Source organism: Sarcophilus harrisii, chromosome 1 (genome assembly GCF_902635505.1).
Source record: "Sarcophilus harrisii chromosome 1, mSarHar1.11, whole genome shotgun sequence".
Lineage (NCBI taxonomy): Eukaryota > Metazoa > Chordata > Mammalia > Dasyuromorphia > Dasyuridae > Sarcophilus > Sarcophilus harrisii.
The window spans coordinates 340,840,483-340,850,006 of record NC_045426.1 but is presented as its reverse complement, the minus strand read 5'-3'; positions in this window follow the sequence as shown (position 1 = coordinate 340,850,006).

The window sequence follows — 9,524 nt, the reverse complement described above, 5'->3', positions numbered from 1 at the left end:
CTCCCATAGTTTTTCCCTTTTGCACTGGTTGTTCTCTCCCAACATGATTCAAAAAACAATGTGTGTTAAAAATAAATAAATATAAACATTCAAAAAAAAAACAATCAGGACTCCAAAACAAAAAAATAAATTCACACACAGACAAATGTATATAAATGTATATGTATGCACAGCGCACTTTTAAGTTTAATTTAAATATTAAGATTTTTCTCCAACACTTTCTTTTTTCACTCCTAAGGTAAGCAGAGTTAAGTCACATGCTTAGGATCACATATCTAATAGAGTTGAACTCATCTCCTGATTCTAGAGACAGTTTTCTATCCACTATGCCATATAGCTGCCCCACATCCAAATCTTCATAGTTTAATTTCGATTTTCGTTTTGTTTTTCTTGGCAAAGACACTGGAGTGGCTTCTCCAGTATCCCTTCTACAGCTCCAGAAAACTGGCATATAAGGTTAAGCCAGGAACACACAGCTAGTAAGTGAGACTGGATTTATACTGCAGGCCTAATGCTCCATCCACTGACCCATCTAGCTGTCCATCATTTGTCAAGTCCAGACAGTTAACAAAATAATAAATCAAGCCATGCTTTGTAATACTTGCTTATTTTGGGCTGTAAATGCTCACACTGAAATTTTAACCACTGGTTCTCTAGAAGCAGAGCCAATATAAGCCAGCTCTAACACACATCCCTGAATCCAGTCCACTAAAGCTAAGTGCAATCCTCTTCCTCATATAACAATCTGTGGTTGGGGCCCCCTGGGGACAGATAGATTTCAGAGTGTTGCCCCTTGTTATGGTAGCAAGAACAAAAACAAAACAAACCTGGAAACAAAGTTAAGTGTCTGTCAACCGGGGAAATATATATACATTTTTAATTGATGCCTTTTCAGTTCCATAGACTTGGAATGGAAAGTGCATCTGCATCCAGAAAGAGAATTATGAAGACTGAATGTGAATCAAAGCATAGTGTTTTCATCTTTTTTGGTGGTTAGTTGTTTTTTCTTCTTGTTTTTTAAACTTTTAAAACTATTATTATTGAACTGTTATAATTATATTTTATTATTATATTAATATAATTATAATTATTAAACTATTTTAAAAACTTGTGGTTTTTCTCTTTTGACTTGATTTTTCTTGAACAGCATGATGAATATGGAAATATTTTTTGAGTAATTGCACATGTTAACCTGTACTGGATTGCTCTCTGTCTTGGGGAGAGAAGGGAAGGGTAGGAGAAAAATGTGAAACACAAGGTTATGCAAAGGTGAATGTTGAAAACTAACCTTGCACATATTTGGAAAAATAAAACACTATTGGAAAAAAACAAAAATAAATAAATTGATGGGTTTTTTTTGCATCATTCATTTCTGAATATACCTTTCTCCTCCTCTCTCATCCAATAAGCCTGTCCAGGTTAAACAAGAAAAAGGGGAGAAAAAAGGCAATTACACAAGGCCTAATGATCCATCTACTGCTTCTGGCAATATATACCCAAATGATATTTATAATGTAATACTATTGCATTATAAGAAGTGACGAGAGAAATTCGGGAAAACTTGAAGATTTGGACGAACTGATGCAGAGCAAAGTTAGGAGAAGCAAAAGACAAGAATAATTTATACACGATCAGAGTGTGAAGGGAAGCAACCTTGAAAGACTTCAGAATGCCGATGATCCAGGGGTTTGACAATGACATACCTCCCTCATCTCCAGAGAGAGGGGTCAGAGCATGAGTTCTGCCCTGGGCAGAATGGTGTCTGCTCAGACTAGAGCATCTTAATATACACTGCCCTGTTTGTGTGTGTATGTGTGTATGTGTGTGTATATATCTATCTATCTATATATGTATATATATATATGTATATGCTATTATACATATATTAAAATATATGCTATTATTTATTTATATTAATATATGCTATTTTATTTATATATTAATATATATGCTATTATTTATATCTATTAAAATATCTCCTATTATTTATATATTAAAATATATGTGTGCTATTATACACACATACACACACACAATGTCCTATTCCCAAGGTGTCCTTAAGGCTCTGACAGGAGAGAAGGGGAAATGGGTGCCCAGAGAGAGCCAGTGGGAGATGTGCTGTGTGTTCAAATACAGCCTGGGAGGTTTCTATTTAAACATACAGCTGAGTGTCTAAACTCAGCCACCACATGGTGTGTGTGTGTGCAAAACAGCCCTTGGAGACGAGTAGCCCGTGTTACGAAACACCATGTGGTACCGAACAGAAAAAAGCGACAGCAGGTTCAGGGCTTTTAAATATGAACACACCAAAAGAACAAACCAAATGGACCGAGAAGGCAAGAGAAACCAGCCAAAGCTTTTTTCACAGCTACCCTGAGATTTTAATGCTTCTGAGATCCATATCATGATAGGAACTCCTCATTCTGATCCAGAAGGTATTGGCTTTTTTTTTTCTTTTTTTATATGGACATAACAATCATCAACAAACACGAACATGAACCTTTTCATATATAAAGAGCAAAAAAGAAATCATGAACCTCTCACATAAAATTTTAAGTGCACAGCAGTTTTTATATCTAAGCTTTTGTGCGCAGAATTGCCTTGTTTCTCTTTTGCTCCCCTGAAGTTTTTCCCGTCTTCTCCGAGCGACCCCTGGTCAGACAGTCAGGGGGGCTCCCCACGGAGAAGACCTTTGCCCAGAGGTTATTGCCGCAGTGACTTGGGAACTTGGCACTGAGAAGCGCCTTCTTGCTGAGCTGTGCAGAATCGCAGCGCTGAGCCGGGGTGTTAGAAGAGCAGCTCTGGCAAACTCTCCTCTCCACCCCCGGCGCGGCTCCCTGTTCGCCGGGACAGGTTGGAGCTTCGGAGGTGAGAAACCATCCCACCTCCTCGCGCTGAGAGCCGGGGAAGGTTGCCAGAGCTGGCCCAGCCGGTGGAAGCTTTGGCTCTCCCACTTCGCTTCTCAAGGGAAAGTTCCTGTCCCTGATGGACAATTGGCCGGTCTCTCCCCAGGCCCCTCTCCCACCCACCATGGGGAGGAAGAATGAGCGTTTTCTGTTTCTTCCGGTGCTGGCTGCAAGCGGCCAGTGCCCACATTGTTCTTTTGGCTATCACCCTTTCAATTTGGTGCTCTGATTGTTCGACCAAAAATAAGAAAAGGGGCCTTTCTGGCGTGCAGAGTGAGATTTAGGAAGAGATTTATTCCCTTTAAGCCAACCAAGACATTATATCGGTTCACATTAAGGTGAGTGGAGACAATGGACTGAGGAAAGAGTTATTTTTCCTCATGAAAGGAGACAGAGACAGAGAGAGAAAGAAAGACACACAGAGACAGAGACAGAGAGAGAGAGAGAGAAAGAGAGAGGAGAGACAGAGACAGAAACAGAGACAGAGAAAGACAGAGGCAGAAGTGGAGAGACAAAGACAGCACCCAGACCATGGGGATACAAAGAGACAGAGACAGAAAAGCAAACCCTGATCATCTCTTAGATTAGAAGAAACATAGTCTAGTCTAACAAGAGACTAATAAGAGAAGCTACTGAAGCTAAGTATTGCTGTTATTTTTATTTTTTTTATTATAGTTTTTTATTTACTAAACATATGCATGGGTAATTTTTCAACACTGACCCTTGCAAAACCTTCTGTTCCAACTTTCCCCCTCCTTCCCTTCCCCTTCTCCCCCAAATGGCAGGTAGTCCAATACATTAAATATGTTAAAATATATGTTAAATTCAATATATGTATACATTAAATATTACTATTATAATCCTAAGGCAGTACTGTGATAACCAGTGGGCTTACTTCTTAAGGTGAAAAATCCCCTCAGATTCGATTGATATTTAAGGGACAACAATGCAATTATATACCTGATAGCCCTATGGGAAGTGAGACACGATGGTCTGGGAGCTGCTGGTAAAACCACAAGCATATATCACTATTTGTATAGCCCTTTGGAAGAGGGAAAAAGAAAATCTGTCTTCTACAAATGACAAGGGGCTCCAGAGAGGGATGGGAAGAATGTCAGTCAAAAGCCCTGAGGGTACGTGGGGAAACCTAGTTCCTGGCTAAAAGCAAAAACAACTTATTTATAAAAATAATATATAAATATATTAACTTTCTGCTTCTAGGGAAACTGATTCCCCTATAGGGTGATTATGTATTGAATGTATAGACATCAACCTTGATACGGTGGAAAGAGAGCTGGCTCTGGAAGTGGAGGACCTTCCATCTCTGATGCTTATTACCTGTGTTACTTAGCTTTCCCGGGCCTCAGTTGTTTACCTATAAAATAAGAGAATTGGATTATATTTTTATTTTTTTATGTCATGGGTCCCTTTGTTCTAATGTTCATGACTACCAAAAACAGGAAGAAAAGATTTTTGTTTTGTTTTGAGAAGGATAAACGGTGAAACCAATGGATTCCTTCTTAGAATAATGTTTTTAAATGTACATAACAAAAAATATAGGATTACAAAAGAAAATAATTAAGCTGAAATAGTTATCAAAATAGAAATATTTTTTAAACTCATGTTCATGAAGCTCTGATTAAGAATACTCAACTAAATTCTAATTATGTTTTTTAGCTCCCATCCATACTAACACCAACATCAAACTGCTCTAGCTTATTGCTGCCGTTTTGATTAAGGCTTAAAGAGGACATTGAATGAATCCCTGGAAGTTGGAGTTGAAGCAAAGTTTTTCTAAATATAATGGGGATCCAAGGCATGAGATCTGATAGGATAGTGTAGCAGACTCAGTAAGAATATTGATACTTCTCACAAATGGACAAAACCAAGGCTTGAGGGACTGAAAGCTGTTTTGAGAAGCTGAGACAGATGCAGAGAGCATGGAGGATACCAGTATCTCCTGGGCCTGGATGGCACATTACTATGCGCGAGCCTAAATGATTGATAAGAACTAACAGACAAGACCAAGCCTTGGTCACACTTCCCTTTAACCTAATATATTCAAAACATTAAAAGAACTATAAAACTTATTTCAGCAGGTTATTTGACCTCTATGGAAGATTTATGGCCATCAGCATAGACAAGTGTTACCCAGGATGAGCAGGTATGAATGGGTTGAAATATGCATCAGCAGAAGTACCTGCATTGATCAGATGGCAAATTAATTGAAATATATGAAGAAACTGAGATTCATAGATGCTCGTGACTTTCCCAAAGTCACTTAGTTAATAAGCATCAGAGTAACTCAGCTCTCCAGACTCAGTCATCCAGTGGTTTGTGGCTTGTTTGTTTAATTTTTATCCTGTAATATTATTCTTCTCAAAGATGAGGCTCTAGTAAGAGTGATGTTTGAGTCACTAGGAGGTAAAGATGAAGAAGGACTTAAGAAAAGTGGTTCTTTAGTTGGGAACTTTGCCCAAAGGGCTGTCAAACTGTGCATTCCCTTTGATCCAGCAATGTTTCTACTGGGATTATATCCCAAAGGGATCATTAAAAAATGAAAAAGAACCCACATGTGCAAAAATGTTTGTGGCAGCCCTTTTTGTAGTGGCCCAAAACTGGAAATTGAATGGATGTTCATCAGCTGGAGAATGGCTGAATAACTTGTGGTATATGAATGTTATGGAATATTATTATTCTGTAAGACATGACCAGCAGGATGATTTCAGAAAGGCCTGGAGACGCTTACATGAACTGATGCTGAGTGAAATGAGCAGAACCAGGAGATCTTTATACACGGCAACAAGATTATATGATGATCAACTCTGATGGATGTGATTCAGACCACCAGTGAGATGATTTAGACCAATTCCAATAGACTTGTGATGGAGAGAGCCATCTGCATATAGAGAGAGAACTATGGAGACTGGATGTAGACCACAACATAGCATTTTCATCTTTGTTGTTGCTTGTTTGCTTGCTTTTTTTTCTTTCTAATTTTTCCCCATTTAATCTGATTTTTTCTTGTGCAGCATGATAAATGTAGAAATATGTTTAGAAAACTTCATGTTTAACCTGTATTGTATTATTTGCTGTCTAAGAGAGGGGATGGGAGGAAGGGAGGGAGAAAAATTTGGAACACAAAATTTTACAAGGGTGAATGCTGAAAATTATCTTTGCATATATTTTGAAAAATATAAAGGTATGATTTTTTTAAGAGTTGCTCTTGTACCAAGAGAACATTGTACACAATAACAACAAGATTATGTGATGATCAATTGTGATGGACTTGGCTTTTCTCAATAATGACAATTCCAATAGACTTTTGATGGAAAGTGCCATCTACTTACAGAGAAAGCTAGGGAGACTGAATTTAGATCAAAGCATAGTATTTTCACCTTTTTGTTGTTGTTTGGTTGCTTGTTTTCTTTTTCTTTCTCATTTTTTTTTCCTTTTTGATCTGATTTTTCTTGCATAACATGACAAATATGAAAAAACACTTAAAAGAACTGCACATGTTTAACCTAGATGGGATTTCTTGCTGTCTTGGGAAAAGGAGGGAGAGGAAGAGAGGGAGAAAAATTTAGAATACAGGGTTTTTCAGAGGGATGTTGAAAACTATTTTTACATGTGTTTAGAAAAATAAAATACTATTGAAAAAATAAAATAAAAGAGTTGTTCTTTCCAAGTTGTTTTCCCCCATTAGAATACATATTTTCTGAGGGCAGACACTGTCTTGTTTTCTTGTATTTATATCCCTAAAAGTTAGTACAATGCCTGGAACATAGTATGCACTTAATAAACACCTTTTCCCAGTGGAATGGTGGAGAAGGAGCCCTTATCTCCTGACCTGGCAAAGAATAGCACAAAACAAAAGACTATAAACTTTTATAAAATCTTAGTGTGGGATTTGAAGATGACCAAATGAATGAATATATGAATGAAACCCCATTTGTTAATCACTTACTATGTGCCAAGGACTGTGGAATCCAAAAGTAAAACAGTCCCTGCTTTCAAGGAGCCCAGGAAGAGACAATAAGGGAATAACTGCCAGTGGAGGCATATTTTAGTTTATGAAGATGAAACCCAGAATTAGTAGGGAGATATTACTAGGAATAGGAAAGAGTATTTAGCAATCATTAGTGAATTCAGGTGGCCAGACCCAGATCCCAGGGTATGGAGAAAAATGGTAGATGAGAATTTTGAACCAAGCTCAATGTCCTAAGGAAAGCAGTCAAGATGGTGAAGATGTAGATTATGCTATAATCCAAAAGAAACTATGGAAAGCGAGGGAAGTGCTATAAGCCTGGAAAAAGGCAGATGCTGTCCCAATTTTCAAAAAAAGAGGAAAGATAGTAGAATATTCATATTAGATAGAAGTGAACCTGACTTCCACTCCTATTAAAACTCCAGATTTTTTTTTAAGTAACAGTTACTGAGCAGCTAAAGAAGGAAGTGTTGATCAGAGGAACATCATGAATATGGCTCAAGAGATATGATGTATTTAGTACTTTTCAGATCTTAAAGTACTGCACAAAAAGCAATTTTAATTATGGTTTTATCAAGTACAGATTATAAGACTAACCCAATTTCCTTTTTTGATGGGGTTACCAGGGTGGTAGACCAGGGAATTGCCATAGATATATTTGACTTGGAAAAGGTTCTCACATTATTCAGGTGGATCAGATGGAGAGATGTAGATTTGAGAAAAATAATGTGATCAGTTCTGGGTACCACATTTTAAAAACAACATTAAAAAGGCTTCAGTATCCTGAGGAAAGCAGTCAGGATGGTGAAGATGTAGATTATGCTATAAAGATTGGTCAAAGGAACTGGAAACATTTATCCAGAAGGAGAGAAGATTTAGAAGGAGCATGATAACTTTCTTCTAGTCTTTGAATGCCTGTCATGTGAAAGATAAATTAGACTCATTCTGCTTAATCATAGTGGACAAACTAGATATATTGAGTATAAGATGCAGGGATAAAGATATCAGCTCAATGAAAGAAAAAAAAATTCTAACCATTAGAACTGTCTAGAACTACAATGGACCACCTCAGGAGATAAATGGTAGGTTTCTTCTCTCTTGAGGTCTTTTAAGTAAAGGTTGAATGATCCCTTGTTGGGATGCTGGCAACGATATTCTTGTTCAAAATGGGGTTGAGGCTTTCTTAAAATTTTTTCTACTCACCACCCTTTTTGCCCAAGAAATTTTTACATGATCCTGAATATATAGACATATAAAATAGATATACAAATCAAACATTTTTTGAAAATAAATCATAATTTTGCAACTCCCATATTCAGTTATGAGACCCCCATATGAGGTCACAACCCACAGTTTAAGAAGCTGGAAACTACACAATCATTGAGGTCCCTTTTTACTTTCTGATTTTGATTCTGAACTTCTGTGATTTTGTGAGATCACCTAATCTAACATTCTTATTTGATAGAGGAAGAAACCAAGGCCTAGAAACACTTCCTAATACACAGAAACAAAACTACAAACCAGAGCACCTGACACCAAAGCCAATGGGCTTTCTATTACCACAGTCAAATAACCAGCTAACCCATTAGTCTGTCCTTTTGGGTTTGGGAAACCTGATTAGAGCCACATGTTTTGTGTGGCACCAGAAAATAGGACAAGGATGGGAAAGAGAGGAAAGAAGGAAGGAAGGAAGGAAGGAAGGAAGGAAGGAAGGAAGGAAGGAAGGAAGGAAGGAAGGAAGGAAGGACGGAAGGAAGGAGGGAAGGAAGGAAGGAAGGAAGGAAGGAGGGAGGGAGGGAAGGAGGGAGGGAGGGAAGGAGGAAAGGAGGAAGGGGGAGGGATGGAAGGAGGAAAAAGGGAGGGAGGGAAGGAGAGAGGGAGGGAGGAAAGGAAGGAGGAAGAGAGGAGGGAAGGAGAGAGGGAAGGAGGGAAGGAAGAGAGGAAGGGAGGGAGAAAGGAAGGGAGAGAGGGAGGGAGGGAGAAAGGAAGGGAGAGAGGGAGGGAGGAAAAAATCATTTATTAAGCACTTCTCGTGCCAAGCACAGACTAGGACCAATGGAAAATAGGCTAAAGGGAGACATACTTTTGCTCAATACAGCATAACAAGTTCCTAACAAAGCAACCAGAAATAAAATAATGATATATTGACCTCCCCTAGTTGGGGAGTGAATATATTCAGAGAGAACAAGATACTGAATGATCCCCTATTGGGAATACTATAGAAGAGATTCCTAAAGCAGGCAGAGAGGTAAATTAGACCCCCTAAGGTTTCTTCCAGCTCTGAGATTTTAGTATTCCATAACAATATCTACTAGGGGAAAATCACAGTATAAGCTCACAGCAATATTTGTATTTGAAGATAAGACTCTGGAAAACTGCAAAACCTTCCAGATCCAAAGGAATAAAGTTATAATGATAGAATGACAGTCAGCAAGGTTAACATTTGGGGATCAAAGGACCTTACCTTGTGTTCTCTTAATTGACTGGACTGACTTTTATTCAACTTATGGGTAATGTCAACTTTGGAAATAAAGCCACTCTGCTTATTTGACCACCACCCTAGTTCTGGATTTCATCATCTCTTGCTGGACTCTGATCTCCCTACCTACACAGAGCTGCCAAAGAAAGGT